Source organism: Drosophila guanche, unplaced genomic scaffold (assembly GCF_900245975.1).
Source record: "Drosophila guanche unplaced genomic scaffold, DGUA_6, whole genome shotgun sequence".
Taxonomy (NCBI): domain Eukaryota; kingdom Metazoa; phylum Arthropoda; class Insecta; order Diptera; family Drosophilidae; genus Drosophila; species Drosophila guanche.
The window spans coordinates 207,636-224,259 of NW_022995760.1; the positions used below are offsets into that span (position 1 = coordinate 207,636).

Below are 16,624 nucleotides of genomic sequence, written 5' to 3' on the forward strand. Positions count from 1 at the left end.
GCGCTCTCAGGCAGAATTCAAATAGCAAAACTAGTCTGTCGGCGGTGCGACCTCCACCCCCGCAGCCCATCACACATCAAAACTAACAACAACCCCGCCCGCAGGCGCGCCCCCCCCCCCCCCCACCCCTCCCCCCCCCCCCCCCCGCCCCCCTGCCGTTCAGTTTTTTTTTTTTGTGTTTTTGTGGGGGGGGGGGGGGGGGGGGGGGGGGGGGGGATATTTCAGAAAATTCAGAAAATGCAGAAAATTTCTTCCAAAAAATTGATACAAAAATTGACAGATTCCATCTTCGTTCGAGAAATCAAATGAGAACTGATCAAAACTGAGTCAGAGAATCAGTCAACAGGCACTGGGCCTACTTTTACCCCCATACCGGTCCTGGTTCATGTCATGAATCATGAGCGAGGTGTGAAATTATAAATAGTTTTTCGTTTGTCAGACATTTAAATGCGATTGTCAGTCAATGCCTGGCGCGACTCCTCCCCTCCAGCCAGACACAGCCTCTGCCATCTCCGACACCCCACTGCGCCCCATGCTGCCCCTTTGAAGGGCGTGTGGGCGCCTCTTGAAAATGAATTTACGACAAGAGAAATATCCAAAAAAGAGGGAGAGACATTCAATTAAATGTGAGATTCCGATTCCCAATATTGGAATATGGAATTATGGAATACCAACGCGTGCTATGGGACGGACGCCCGCCCACACAGTGGCTGCAAAAAGTATCTGCCAGATGGTAGCAGCAGAAGTATCTCTAAATGGACTCCCTCTGTCTCTCTATGCTTCATTTCAATCTGAATCTTTGTACCTGAAGCTGTGCATGTGTATCTGTACTTGTGTATGCCGTAATTGTATCTGCGTATCTGTATATCCATCAAATTGTGAGTCATAAGTGGCAGGGCACTTCCGCCTCCAGAGTTCAAAAAACTTCCAAATACAACGAAACAAAACAAAAACCTCGTAGCCGTCAGAGATTTTTGTGTGTGTGTTCGGTGGCGATTTGTGAGGTTGATGCCTTGCGGCAGCAGTGGGTTTTTCTCTCTCTCTCTCTCCCTGTCTCATTTCTCATTTAATTTTCTTAGATTTCGGAGATCTGAGATCTGTACGGAGATTTGTTGTAGCTGCCCCTGACTTTGGGTAAACCAAAGGCACCCAGAGAGCTCTTTGAACTGCGCGGTCGGCCTTTGTGTTGGCTCCATGACTGCGATTATAGGGTATTATCAATGTCAAAACACTGGCCTTCGATTGTTTGCGTATACCTGTGCCTGGCCAAGACTGCGGACAGATAAGAAGCTGCACAAAAGGTGTCCAAGAGATCACAGAGTTCCCAATGAAAGTTCATGAGATGTTTTTGGGGTTAAGTCCTCCATTAATCTGACATGGAATCATGTCTTTTTCTATGTACTTGCCCCCAGGGAGACTCTTCTGTGGTCTATCCAGCTAAGTCTTTCTTTTACTTATTTTTGTAGAAGCTTGTGTTGTACTCCTCCTTTTAGTTCTTAAACTACTTCACAATTTCCCACACACAATTAAAGTGTTGGATTCCAGTTGCGAATGTTGTACATCCCCATAGATCGTGGCTCTTGCATGATGTCAGGCCTCAGCTCAGATCTCTCTCCGCACTCCGCACTCAACGTTTCAGCGATCGATCATTCGATTCATTCGACTATTCATCAACTATTTATGAATCCGCCTTCCGTCTGCCCCTTTGCTCCTCCTCCTTCTTTCATATACTCATTATTAAATTGCCTCTTGGGCACAAATAAAAAGCAACGAAAAATACAAACACGAAATAATCTCCGCCAAATAAACTCCGCCAAAGAGCCTGTGTCTGTGTGTGTGTGTGTGTGGGTATTTAGTTGTTTTTATTAATAAATTATTTATATGAACAACAATCTCGGTTCTGTTCTCCGAGAAGTTCTCTCTGTGCTGCGAGGCACTCAAGCGTAAAGATCTCTAACAAACCATGCAAATAAAATCATCAAATAATCGAGGGACGAACGAGGGACTCGCCCACTTCCGGATTCAGGCAGAGACTGGCAACTTGCCACCGAACCCCGACCACCGACCACCGACCACCGGCACCTGGCACCTGGCACTGCCTCTAGCGATGCGATCATCAGGTGGGGGGTCCACAGGTCGCCGGGCACCATTTTGGACATAATTTTGCGGATGGGCAAACAAGCACAACAATGGGCACAAATTATGTTAAAAAATGTAATTTCTAGCGTGTGCGAGTACGCGTACAATCAATCATCATGTTACGTGCGGTTTTGGGTTGCTAGTTTTTAATTTTTAAATGACTTAAAGTACGAGAAGGCCAACAGCCTAATTTGTAAGCTCAGAATAATCAGCAGCAGATTGATGAGAGATCCTTTGGTCTCCTTTTGAGATCTATGCAATTGCAATCCACTTTGAATTGTTCGTTTTTTCTTTTCTTTTCTTTTCTCGTTCGAATTGAATTCATATTCTTTTTGGCAATTAAATTGTGTGTTGACCCATTTCTCAGTGGCTCTGATGGGAGCTTGCCACTTGCCACATGCCAACTCCGCCTCTGCCTGCTGCTGTTTGCCTTGAAGACAAACATAGAAGTTGCCTTTTTGCAGGAGGAGGATGCTGCTGCTGCATGGGTGTGAGGCAGGAATGTGTGTGGCACTGGAGCAGGGGGTTTTCCTTTAGGGGAAACTCAAACAAAACGTTCTCCGCCCCTCCCCCAAAGGAAGTTCGCTCCTGTTTCTGTATTCTCCCAGAGATCTCTCTGAATGTTGTCTGCAAATGAAAATGAAAATGAAAATGGAATTAAGCACAAAAGCAGCTAAAAAGGCGAGCAAAGCATAAGTACACACAGGCGTAGATACATACAAATACATATACATATATATTTGTGCACTTAAAGATACAAGATACAAGATACAAGCGGATGGGTGAGAGGCAGGCAGGCAGGCAGCACAAACACACACAAAAAGTTCAAGTATCCCCAAAGTATGCGCTTCTCTAGAGCAAAAGAGAGTGTGAGAAAGTGAGTGCGAGAGTGAGAGAGATGGCCGGGTCGGTGCCTGGAAGTCAACTCTGAAATGTGGCATTTTATATTGTTAAACCTTTCTTCTATCTTCCTGCCACTTGCCCCTTAACGTGGCATGCGTTTTGTCTTTGCTTCTTCTCTTGGGCAAACGATACGGTATTCCCATTCCCATTCCCATTCCCATTTCTGTTTTCTATTCATGCAATTGCATTCCTTGAATGGTTTCGTTTTCTTTGCATCCTCGACACTCGTTTATTCCATTCAAAGAGCTTCTCGAGTACTTCTCTTTGATGTGGCGTTGTGATCGGTCGCATCTTTCTGCTATCTCTGGAAGCGTTCACTGGCCATCGGGAAACCTCTGATTGAATCAAACTCGCATGGGAGAAAAATGATCCTCATAAGCGTTCCCTTATACGAGTAATTACGAGTGAACCGACCCGACCCGACCCGACACAAGCAATGATATCTGTATTCCAACGTATCGTATGGCATCTGGCATTGTGCGTGCCGACAGGACCTTAATCATTGAAGAGCCAGCGGATGTCTGCTGTTGCTGTTCGCTCCCTTCTTGTATCGCTGTCACTGTCTGTCCCTCTTTCCGTCTCGCTCTCGCTCTGTCTTGTCATTCAGCGGGCGAATGTGTTTTGAATTATTGCCACGCTGTAAATTCAGCAAAAGGATGATGGTCCCCCCCGGCAGCCTGCTGCTGTTCCTCTCGCTCAAGTGAAAAAAGATTGCCCAAAACAAAAGGATATTGTGACAAGGATTTATTAGAGTGTCCTTCGGAGGGAAGCACAGCACACAGGCTGATGGCAGACTGCAGTCGACAAGGAGCTGATGGGGGGGGGGGGGGGGGANGGGGGGGGGGGGGGGGGGGGGGGGGGAACATCACTGCATTGTCTCCCATTTTCCAACCCTAAAATTCTGCCACCGACCGACTGGCCGCCGCGTGTCAAAGTGCAATTATTGCACGTTCCACGAGTGCCGCCGCCTCTCAAAATCATCTGGAAATTTATGTGGCATTCAATCTGTTCTCGCCTGGCGCTCTTTAAGGACCCTTTGAGGAAGCTCGAGCTGGGATGGGTGCGCAGAGTGCCCCGAAATATCGAAAGGAATTTGACTAATTTATTTAATGGCTTTGGTTATTACCAGAACATGGTCCTTAGGCACAATCCTTGAGAGAGGCAAAAATAATGGCCCCAAATCTGCTGCTGCAAAAAGTTTTATTGCAATTGCCAAATTAATTTGGGGCGCCCCCAAAAGACAGGCCTGCCAGCGCCTTTACCCCCCCAAAATGAGACCCCGACGACACACAAATGTGCGTTCATTAATTTAATTTTTCATTAGGGCCACCAAGAAAAGTGTCATAAGACACTCCGGGCTTCCATAAAGAAAAGGTTCCCACCCGAATGGCTGGGAATAACTGAGAGGAAAAGGTGGTCCAATGGGTCTCACCTTTTATTTTAATATTTCGGTCATTAAAAAAGCGTTTTCCCCACCAAAAGCAGCCATCGGTCGCTCAGTTTGGGCTTTGATTTTTTCGCATTTTTTACGATGACAGAGCGGCAAATGGTTTTAACCATCGAAACAAAAGAAAATCCCACCAAGAAACAAATCGTTTGAACAAAAGCAATAACCTTTAACGCTGCCCAGCTAACAATTTTGCTCACGAAAGAAGCGCAGAGAATTCTCAAGACGAAGCGGGCAATACCCTACGAGAGGAAAGTGCTTAGCGAAATCTTTTGGCACTATTGATAGCAGATATACATTTGGAATGAAAGAAAGTAAATGGAATAGATGGAATAAATCAGTTGTGATGGACGATGGTCTGTCACGTGGAAAAGGGTATTCAAGTATTCAAAGCAGAGGCCAAAAGGAGAGCGTCAAACAATTAAGGCTAAACGCTTTTATAACATCCAACAATTGGGATTTGTGTGGGGCTATGGAAACTCCTGTCGACCCTGCGGCACCCACAGATTACACCCAAGGAGAGAGAGAGAGAGAGAGAGAGAGAGCGGAATGGGACACACCCCTAGTAGGTCTTCAGATTAATGACACAGCGCAATTTTTACGATTGTTTGACCAAAGTTAAGCAAAAGATGCCTCTGTTGGATGCTGCTCCTGGGTGCTGCTGGGCTTTCACTTTTCCACTGTTTCCTTGGGCCTTTCGGCGTGTGTTTCCCTTTCATGAAATTTATGAAATTTCACCTTTCGGCCAAGCAATTTGCTCCATTTACATTCTTTATTAGCATCCGAAGTTTACCAAGACGTTGCAGCCACCAAGAAAAAAAAACAACATAAAGGGATGGTGGCTGGAGGATGGAGGCGCCTGTAATTTTGTGCCTCTCTGAAAAGTTGTTGCAAAAGAATTTGGAAAGAACACACAAACGAGACGACAGCGAAAGTTTCCCTCTGGTTCGCCTTCTTCCAGGAATCCTGGAATTGAGCGTGGGGCTTTTCAGAATACTTTTTGGAGCAAAGTTTGTCAATCCTGAAGTCGTAATTCTTGCGAGAGAGTATAGTCGCACTTAGGAGAATGTGAATGGGAAGGGGAATGGGGATAATGAAGCAGGAAAATATCTATTAAGTTAGAAATCAAGAGGCAAAATAATGATAATGGCAGTGGTTGATGCTCCCTTGCTTATTCCTAAATGAAACAGAACGCGAAGAATGGAATCATATCGTAATGGATTTCCAACATGTGTTCCATTCCCATTTGAGACCTCTGAAGGTAGAGTTGTCATCCGATCCTGCCTCAATATATTTCGTGTTTCCTCTGTTGTTTTTTTTGGCAGCCAAATGACATCCCACATCGCCTTGTTACAGCAATTTTCCACCCATGCCGCAAGTTGCTTAGACACTGCCATGCTCTGCTGGCGCTCGTCATCCATCCCGTGGCAGCCGTCCCATGGGGCGGACAGGGGAATTTAATAAATTCATCATCTTTCATTTAGTCAGCATCCGTCCGCCATGTCCTCATCCTTCGTGCTCTTCCGCGAAGAAGTCTGTTACACTGTCCAACACAACACGAAGGAAATCTAGCATGAAGAATGGAAATCATAAAGAAACGAAAAAAAAGCGCAGACAAGGCAAAAGTTTCCCCGAAAAAAAGAGCGAACGAGCGAGCAAAAAAAAATCAACAGAATCGTGACTGTCATTTCAACGAAGCGAAGTTATTTTTCATGACAAAGAGGAAAACTCCTTGCCCCTACTTCGACTCATTTTCCAGCAGCAGCAGCAGCAGCAGCAGCAGCAGCAGCAGCAGCAGCAGCAGCAGCAGCAGCAGTAGAGGAGTGGCAGAGGAGGAGTAGCTGTGGAAAGGATAGAGGACAGGGACAGGGACAGGAGGAATTCCAGCGTTAAAATACCTTTTACTGGCACATTACCAGTGCTAGCCAGCCACCAACCATCGCTTTTCCTCTCCACCGCTTTTCTCCTTCTTTCCATCATCTCAGCTCAAAAAAAAAAACAAAAAAAAAAAAGTGCAGCTCTCGCAGTTGGCTTCGCTGCGTTTTTCATGAAATTATTACGACTTTCGGGGAAAATGGGGTCGTACAAAATGTCGTTACGTTGGCGAGGAACAACGTTATAACGTGTCTCCCCCCCCCCCCCCCACCCCTTTTCCACCGCTCTTCTCAATTTAGTTTATTGTTGAAAATCTCTTCATTTTATTTGTGCGGAAAATGTTTGGAAATTGGTTAAAGTTCGAAAGCGGAAACATTGAATGGGAGAGACAAATGAGTGGAAAATAATATGAAATATTTTCCATCCAAAGAGTGAGCTGCAGGGCTTGGACTCATTACGAAGAGAGAGAAGATAGAAGGAGCTTCTTTCTGGATGCTGCACCTTTGGCTGCGAGAAGATTGCCCCCTCCACTGGGATGCATTTCCCCACCAGAACCAAGAGAGAAAGTGCTGACAAACATTTGATATTCGCTTTTAGAATCTCTCTTTCTCTTGTGGGAATTCTTATTCTTTCAAACATTCAATGTGTGAGAAAGCAGCAAAAGTCAGCGACAAAGAGCGATTCCCACGCATTTCAGTGTCCAACATTTTTCCAGCAAATGATCTTGACCTGATTTGAGTATTTGATCGCCACTCCACTTTCGTCTTTTTCAAGAGAACCAAAGAATGATGATCCAAAAGCGGGGAATTCGATCATATTTTGATTGGGATCTTGAACCAAATTGAACACTTGAAGCGACGCCACTCCCTAATCCAAAGCAGAGAAGTGTCTTACGGAATGATCTTGATCTCAATGATCTCTCACGGCAGAGAAAAATAAGAGTGAGTGGAGTGGGAGAGGGAGAGAGAGAGAGAGAGCGCAAGTGTCACCGACTGACCCACTTGATCCCCTAACCATGCTCCGATATCTATTCAGGCATTGTCTCTGGCCGTCTAGACGGTGCGCATCGGACGGTTTGTGTCTGCCTTTGGCCATGTCGTCGCCAGATGACAGATCTTTGTCACACACTCGCGTAAAGATCGCATTAAAAGGCCGTAAAGCACAACAACCACACAACACACACACACAAGAAAAAGCATTACTTCCCGTCTGTACAGCTGTTGCTGTGTACACATCTTCATTGCGACTCTCCTTTTTTTTTTTTCGTGCTGTCTCTCTGCTTTCTCGACATGGCCATTGCTGGCCCATCATCATCATCATCATCATCATCATCATCATCATCGGAGTGCCATCGTCTGCTGAGTCTGTGTCTGTGTCTGTGTCGTTGTCGCATGATGAAGGCCATCAAAAATCTAATAAGCGTGAAATAATTGACATTTAAGGCAAAGCGCACGCACATAGACAATGAATGAATGGACCATCCTCTTGGCCCTTCTGCCACTTCTCTGCCACTCAGCCCGTGCGCCACTCAGCCCGTGCGCCAGTCCGCCACTGTGCCAGTCTCCACCCGTTCTGCCACTCTCCCTGCTGCGGTTTGTAGGCCACGAAGAGAGCGAGAGAATCATGACAGATGACCGCACGTACATTTCACGTTTCCACGACACCGAAAACAGTCGACAAGAGATACACTCGACTCCGCGTGAAAGATTGGGAACCCGAGACCCAAAAGATACTTCCACGTTGTTCGAGGAGTGGGAGTGTGGCAGTGTTCATGCAGCGGGGGAGGAGATCGTTCTCCATTTCTGGGTCATGAACCACTCACTGAACAAAAAATAAAACCGACAAAAATCCCTATAAAAATATTTTAAATAATGCGTTTTTTTTTTTTTTTGTCTTTCAAAGAGAAATAAAGATAAAAAGAGAGAGAGAGAGAGAGAGAGAGAGAGAGAGAGAGAGAGACGAAACGCCTTCGACACCTGTGTGTCAGGCAGAGGAAGGCGTGGCAGTGGGCACAACGTGTTGGGAATACGTTGAGAGGAGTAAAAGATGGCAGCAGTGGCAGAGACGCAAGAGTAGGAGGAGGAAGGCCATCGAAAGGATGGGGAAATGTTTACGTTTTATGTGAGAATTATTTCAAGTGGCAGGGCAGCCTGATGATCGGCAAAGATAGATTCAGCTGGAAGATAGACAGACAACAACTGATAGACAGACAGGAGATACTCAGTCGGATGTGCATACTTGGACAGACACTTGGGTAGATATGCCCACAATGTACTTCAATGAATGGGTACAGCTATTGATTAATTAATAGATAAGAATCGATTCTTACAGCCAAAAGTAAATATTAATTAATGTAGAGTTACTTACTGAGACTGAGATAAAGACAGTCAAGGTCTTCAGGTGTTGCGCCACGAATTGCACTCAAATGAAGTCCACAGGCAGTCATATCTGTAGATGCATTTCAATTGAGAAACCACCAGTTTTCCTCCCACTTTTCCTTTAGTCCTGTCTCTAGCTGTATATTTGAACCTTAAACTAACCAACTGTATCCCGTATCCGTATCTTTTGCAGGACTTAAGACAGAAGCTGGAACGTTGCAGCAGGCCGCCGCAGCTCTGCCAATGTCCACAATTTAAATGGTGAGTGTGAAATGCATTTAATGCCGAGCGAAAGACAAAAGAAAGGAGACTATGGTGCTTCCCACATCTCGCAAACAGAACTAAATTGCTTTCCCGCTCAGCGGGAGCTGTGTGTATGCTCATAGAGAGGATACCCTATAGAATGGGTAGTGATGCGCCGGGATGATGCCCAAAGCCCTTACCTTTTTAAACCAAAATGAATGTCTATGAAGCAGACCGCCAGCTGAGTGCTGGAGGCTGAGGCTGAGGCTCAAGCGGAGGAGGGGCAGTAAAATGCAAATAGATGCCCCATGCCCCACCAACGAGAATAAAAGTATCTCTTGCTGATGACTGACTGCAACGTCATCGGCAGAACAGAACAGCAGAAACATCAATGTGAATCCAAGGGGGGTGTGTGGGGCATTGAGGCGATTGCTGGGCACGTTGGCGCATGCCACACGGCAGATGACCAGCAATTGCAATGGAATGTGAGGCTCAGCGTCATCGTCATCGTCATCGTCTTCGTTGTGGAGGCCTCATTTGTGAAAGCAGCGGAAGGGGAATTATTTCATTTTCAGCATTTAACAAGTGAATGACAATGCCCCTTCTCCGAGGAAAGCGGAGAGTCCACCCTCTCTGCGATAAACAGAAGGGCTCAGGCAGAAGATCCGTTTGTGGCTTACAGCAGGATATATTCTGAATACTGAGCCCTACCTCAATAGATGACCAAGGCTGCTGGGGGGCATTTTTTGTAGAATTTCACAATAAATAATTGGCAGATTATTCAAGTTACTTCTTCTACTGGAATTCGCTTTTGCCTCCCATTTACTGGTGGACCCCCCCCCCCACTGTTGGGTCTTGGCCTGAGCTTCTGCTCTCCCGCTGGCTCCTTGGTCCAGAGCCATAACATTGACCAAATATTGCCACAAGCTGCTTGACGTCGCCCCTTGAGCTGCCTCTCCCCGTCTCTTTTGTGATGGAAGCTAGCTGTGCAATTATTTGCACAACTAATAATTCACTTTAGTGTCTCATTCAGAGGCAAATATTGGAGGAGCAGCCGCCACAGTATAGAGAGAGAGAGAGAGAGAATGGAGGGACATTTGCAGTTGTCATTAGCAAGCGGTTTGTCGATAGATGGAATCGAGGATATGCCCCAAAGAAGCAAAACAAAAACAAAAGGGTTACAGTCGATCGCATGCCTTGCCGTCAGGCCTCAATGCTCGCTGTGGCCTCTGCCGCTGGCAAAATGTCAACAACAAAATGTCCGTCTGTCCGAGTGCCTAAGTAGCTTACGCTTTGGGTTTATTTTAGCGTATCTTTAATGTTTTTCGTACTTCTAATTTGGCCAACAGTTTAGACGACGACGACGACGACGACGACGGAGAGTGGCCTTGAGAGCCTGAGGCTATGGGGCTATGTGTTTCTAGCGATCGATTCCCACAATGGGTTGAGCAAAACGAGTGGCTGGCCTTTGTTTGGCAGCTAATTGGCTGCTGCTTGAATCGAAAGTACTACTCGTATTTGTATCTGTAGCCTGGCATTATACAATTATTATTGGGAATGAATCCCAAAACAGAGTCCAAAGAGACTCCTTCTGAACTTGACATTGAAGTGGAATGGAAGTACGCCACGGCCAGGGCTGCTGCTGTGGCACGTCACCTCTTAATTACTTCAATTTCTGGAGCTTCAACTCTCGACTTCAACTGAAAGTTGCTACGGCAGCGACGGCGGCGTCATTCACCTTCAAAATCATGTCGCGTCGCGTCGCTTTGCTTCTCGTCTCGTCTCGTCGCGGCGTTTATTGAAGCGGAAAAACCAGTAATTAAATGTCTCTTTCTTTTCACTTTGTTCCCCTCCAAAAATGATACAATTTTGCACGCGTCGTCGACTCCGCAGAGGCGTCTCCCCCGACCCAACTCCCCAGACTCGTCTCTCTGTCATTCGACCAATTTGTAATTGAAACTTTCATTTTCATTTACATTTACATTTTCTTTGGCCTCTAGATTCGTGGAAGCAGTGAGACAGCAACAAACGAAGCAGAGAAAGACAGACTTGACTTTGCCACAGCGATGTTGCAACATGAATGGAGGTAACACCACGCCTGCCACTCCACTCCACGCCATATTTTTTTTATTTTGATACGTTTTATTGACACGACGACAATCTGCGGCATTAGATGTAAATTTTCAAAGCGGCAATCATGCTGCAATTGTTGCAACAAAAGAGGCGACCCAGAGACGCGGGAGTTTCCGTCACGAAATTTGTTGAGGTAAAAACTGTTGTCGAAATGGAAACGAGGGGGAGTGGCGAATAAAAGGATGGAACTTTGCATGTGGATTACATGAGATTTATGGGTACATTCAAGGGTGCAGAAACGGGTTTGCTTCGATTGAGGACAAGTCTGTGGACCAGGCACAAGCAGAGGCAAGGATTGAGGATGGCCATAAAGCTTCATGATCATAACATAATTACAAGATCGGGCAAGGATTTCCGGCCATCTATCTAAGGCTCTCATTTAATGCAATTTTCCTTTGCAATTCAGTTCGTGCACAAAGATACACAGCAAGAGGCAAGAATATTCACTGCAAATGTGTTCCCACGCCGCGACATGCAGACATCCCCATGTGTATATCGAATCAGTCATTCGATTGCAAGTTGCAAAGGTTTTTTTTTTCACCATGCCTCTTGGCTCTCCTTGCCCAGCTACTGCGCTGCCTCTCTCTCTTCTCCATCTGGTTAAGTGAGTTAAACAAATTGGTTTGAAACCCGATGACAGCTCCATCACATTTTTGCTTCCGCCGTATTCGTTGTCACCCAGACGAAGGTGCAACCTGTGTGTGTGTCTCTGTGTGTGGCAGGGGTGGTGGCGGCTAATGAATGACATGCTATCCTTATGAATGGCAAGCAGCCCCGCCCGCCTCTGCGCTTCTGCCCCAACCCATGGGCTTTCCCCTCTCTCTCTCTCTCTCTCTGAGCGAATCAATGGCTTGGCTCAAACAAATGATGAAATACGATATTTGTCCTCGTCGAAAGGTACCGTTGTTTATGCCCTTCCCTTTTGGCGGGGCATGCACGAGTTTGCAAGGAAAATGCAGCAGTGAGGAAAGTTGTTTAATATTGGAAGAGCATAAGAGCATAAGAGCAGTGGATCTTCGGCTGGTGGGGGAACCCTTGGAACTTCTTTGTTGCTTTGCAAGTGAAACTCGAGACTCGCTCGCCACTAGCGGGGGTTGCAAGTGCCACAAAGTGCAGCCATAGAGGCAAAGCGAGAGAGACAAAGCGAACGCACAGGTGCGAGAGTTGTTTGGGGGCTTTTTTCTTGTGTGTGTGGGTTGAGTGGTGATCGAGAATGAGGGGGAAATAATGAAGCACACGATAAATTACGCATACGCCGCATAAGCCAACGAACGACAGCAACAAAAAAAAACAACAACAACAACAAAAAAAGAAGGAAAATTGCCTGTAAATGAACAAAAAATAATTAAAAATGCATTTTTCATTAAGGCATTAAAATGCAAACACGACAGAGAGCGAAGGAAATACGAGATAGTGAGGGAGAGGGAGAGGGAGAGGGAGAGGGAGAGCGGTGGAAACGGCCATTCATTTATTTCATTTATCGCGCGGATTGCCCCCGTGGACGGCTATGCGGCCCGCCACTTCATTGATTACAATGCCAGAGTCTACTGTCGTTGGGTGTCGGGTGCCTAGAGACGGCAGGACACCATCAGCAGCAGGAGGAGTAGTCGTGAGTCCCATGCTAAGCTCATGATCAGGAAGGAATTTTGTTTGTACTCAGAGGCCGCTAGAGAAGTGAGAAGATCATGGAACAGAATTGCTGTCTTTGAATTGAAATGAAATAGCAGAAACCCCCGTGGTGAAAGGTCTGTCAATCTGTCTCTGGTTTGAGCCAGAATCGCCCGTGTATCACGGCATGTGTGCCATCTCTATGCCGCTGGAGGACTCTGTGCCTCGTTTATGTCATTGTGAAATTATCGTTAATGCTTGGCCGTTGCTTTTGCTCTGGATCTGACTCTGACTCTGGCTCTGGGGGATGGCCACAAGGGTCTGCAGGGGCACAGATATGACCACTTCATTTCGCAAACAAACAGCAGCAGCAGCAGCAGCGGCAACTGTTTGCTCGGCTTTAAGGCAGAGGCTGTGAGGCAGCGGCAGCGGCAGCGGCAGCGGCAGCGCTGTATAAGAGGCTTGTGGCGTGGCGCGTGACGGTCATTGAAACAATGCGCGGAAAAACGCGTGTAATTAAAACAATAAAACGAATGTTGGGGCAGTGGCAGCGACAAACAACAGGAAAAATGTTCAGTTAAGTTTTAATTTTCACAAGTGTGAAAAATACTATTGAAAAGGCCAGCCAAAAGGCCGCCCAACGCGTTCACAAAAGCCCGTGCCCGTGCTCGTGCTCGTGCTCTCTCACTCGCCAACGAGCCACTTCCGCCGGACGGACAGACTCTTGAAGAATGAAATGCGAATGCGAATGAAAAAAAAAAAAGAATTTTCTGGGCGCAGGGCCCAGAATTGTATTTTTTTGTTCTCGCAGCGAAATTAATGAATGGAAGAGCAAAGCAGATAATAGCATCGAAATCATTGACTAAACCTCAGCAAGTGTAGCCGCAATGATTTCCAGAAAAATGTTCTATGCTTTAAGGCTGAATCCAGCGATTTGATATCCTTTGGGTCTTTGGAGTGCCAGTGAATACTCATAGTTCTGGAACCAAAAAGGATCAGCAATACGATAGGATAAAACAAGTCCCAACTGAAAATTGTTGCCCAATCGTTTGCCATTCCCTTTTTGCCTTTTTGCCTTCAGTTCTTTTTGCAACTCAGAGATCGTGTGGCATGTGCCCGAAATGTATCTTTGATTTTGCCACTAAACAAAAGTGAATGTCTCTGGTGGCATTTTCCTGTCTTTAGTCGTTGTTGTTGGGTCGATGACTCGAACGATTGTTTCTATGGCGAAAACGAAAGCGAAAATTGCGACCCAAAAAAATCTTTCGATTTTTTTGGCAACTTTTGTGGCAAGTCACTCGTCGTCGTCGTCATGCCACTGCGATCCGCTTATGCAATGTGCCCATTGTGGGTCTCTCCTCTCTGCGATCGTTAGCCTGAATGGTAAATGTGTCACATACAAAGGGGGCTGTGGATTCGGAAGTGGAAATCAATTTGCATTACGGCCAAAGAGGAGAAGCCAATGCCGTTGCTATACCCTGGAAATGAGTGAGGCCATGATGGGCAGGAACAACAATCGATTTGTCGTGGGAATATTGATCATTGTTGGGCCTGTTCTAAGAGCTTCGAGGAAGCTTTTATCATCCAACACTCGTAGTTTTCTAGGGAAATAGCTCTTTTTATTGCAATGATTTGTATAACTTTGGTATCCGAATGTCGCACCACGATGCACATCTAACGTTTGGATGGGCTTTTTTTGTTTCTCTGTTGTCTGTTTTGAGTTTTAAGTTTGAGCGCTGTCGAGTGAAGTAATCAGAGTAAACAGCTGAAACAGAAACAGAAACAGAAACAGACGAGTAAATAAATAAACTGTTGAGCTGAGCTGAGAAATGAATCGTTACGAAGAGACTCAGAAGAAATGCCAATCATTCGCGCTAATAAAAGAAACAGCCACGGCAATGGAAGCGGCAACAAAAAGATGAGGAAGAAGACGAGACGCCATCAGATGATGAGGATGATGATGGGGCAAGATGTTAGATGAAAGATGGCAGCAGCAGCAGCAGAAATCAATTTAATGCAGTGCAATCAAAAGAGAATTGACGATTGAAGTGGCAGCAAAGTTGAAAGTGCGCTTGCAACGGCAAATACGAGTAACTGTAAGCACAAGTTGTGCCACAGATTAGTTGCATAAATCAGAGACAAACACACACAGAAAGACACACAGCAACAGAGGCTGACATAACTCTCAGATTGGGGGCAATCGACTACCACAGTGAATACTGCTCTGCGAGGAGTAGATTCCGGTTCCTTAGAGTTCTTTTTCTCAATCTCTTGAGTTCCTTTGCAGAACATAGCCACGAAAAGACACCGAAAGTCTTGTGTGTGGAATTATTCAGCATTACAGGAGGTTTCCCATTCCGAATTACTTTTGCCCCAATGCGGAGGAGATTCTTTTGCTAGTTTATACTTTTCGAGTCATTTAATGTCTCTTTTGGTAAGGGGAAGTGATCATTGCAGAACTCTTACTCGTAAGAGACCTCCTTGCCCCCTTTTGTGCTCTAATATGCATATTTTTCTTGGCCTTTCTCTTTGAAGATGATTGCAGTCGTGGAGACTGTGTTAAAAATTGAATTTAGTGTCTTGTTTAGTCTTGTCTGTGTGGCATACACAAAAGGAAGGGGCTTCGGGCTGCTTTGTCATTTTTGCGGTGGGTCAACAGCACATTCTCTCTTTTGAATTCTCTCCTCCGCGGTTGCGTCAATGGGAAAGTGACAGCCAAAGAGAGCGGATGGGATGACAGCGGAGAGGTGTGTGAAAAGCAGTCACGAATTTGCATAAATGCTTCATTATAGTGTGCCATTCATACGGACAAACCTACCACATAAATGTTGTATGTGGATATTCCCCCTGTTTTTTGTTTTTTCTTTTGACCAACAACTTTTGACCATCATCCAACACCTTCACTTTCCGCGCATTTCGTGTGTATTTGTGTGTGTTGTTTGTGTTTGTGTTTGTGTCAGAAAAACTCAGCAAATATGGGAGATATTTTTGATGGGCAAACATCATCTGTGCATAATTCCAGGCGATCCTGACCCTCGGGCGTGCCTCTACTTGTCTCCTCTTTTATGCAATCGAAACATAAATCATTGACAAACATTCGCTTTGGGGCGTGCTCCCAGCCCCAACCCCAAAGCAATGCCATTGCCCCGCCAATCGGCGATTCAACATTCGATTCCAACATTCAATTCGTTTGTCACTGACTTTTGTGCGTGTTGTTGCCGTTGCTGTCGCCTAATTACGAGCCAATTAACAGAATACTAAACAAGACGATGGCAAAAAGATACGTCTACAACGGGGGATACCCTGTACTCACAAAGCAAATTGAAGACCCAAAGCCCTGCTGTAAGATGCCTCCGAAAGGCATAGCCACTTTCCTCTCGTTCAGTAATTTTTGTGAACCTTTCTATTCATTTTTGGCCTGCAGCTTTTGCTGACTGCAGCAACCTCTGTTACAGGGTAGCGGCAAGTAAACGGCAGCCGTCAAACAGCATTCCACAAACAGATTTCAATTTTAGAATTGTCTCTGGCCAGATACCCCCCTCATTGAATTTATGGCGTGAAAGTTGCAAGACCTTTTGTCCCGTCTGTCTGTCTGTCTGTCTGTCTGTCTGTCTGTCCGAATAAAACGTTTTGCGGAAATCAATGTGCGACATTTTTATTTGTATTATTCGCCGTTCGCCTGTCGCTTGTGGTCACTGATTGCTGGGTCGAAAATTAACAATTAATCGAATATAAATTAACACATTTATGCGTTTGGCTGCCAATCGAATGAATGACTGCCGCTGCTGCTCTGGGGACTCTGATTCATCATTAACGATATGCTAATTCCTCCTCCTGCCTGTCGCTTCTGATTTATACGATGCTGATGTTGATGCTGATGCTGATGCTGATGCGTGCT

At 45.8% G+C, this 16,624-nt stretch overlaps 1 protein-coding gene across 1 annotated transcript in view; it reads left to right on the forward strand.

The window, feature by feature from the left end:
* The window catches only part of LOC117590725, a 72,174-nt gene that overhangs the window by 32,038 nt on the left and 23,512 nt on the right, over nt 1–16,624 (forward strand). The window contains exon 3 of the mRNA XM_034283634.1: nt 8,936–9,003. The gene's annotated coding sequence lies outside the window, so the exon portion shown is untranslated. The remainder of the gene's footprint in view (nt 1–8,935; nt 9,004–16,624) is intronic.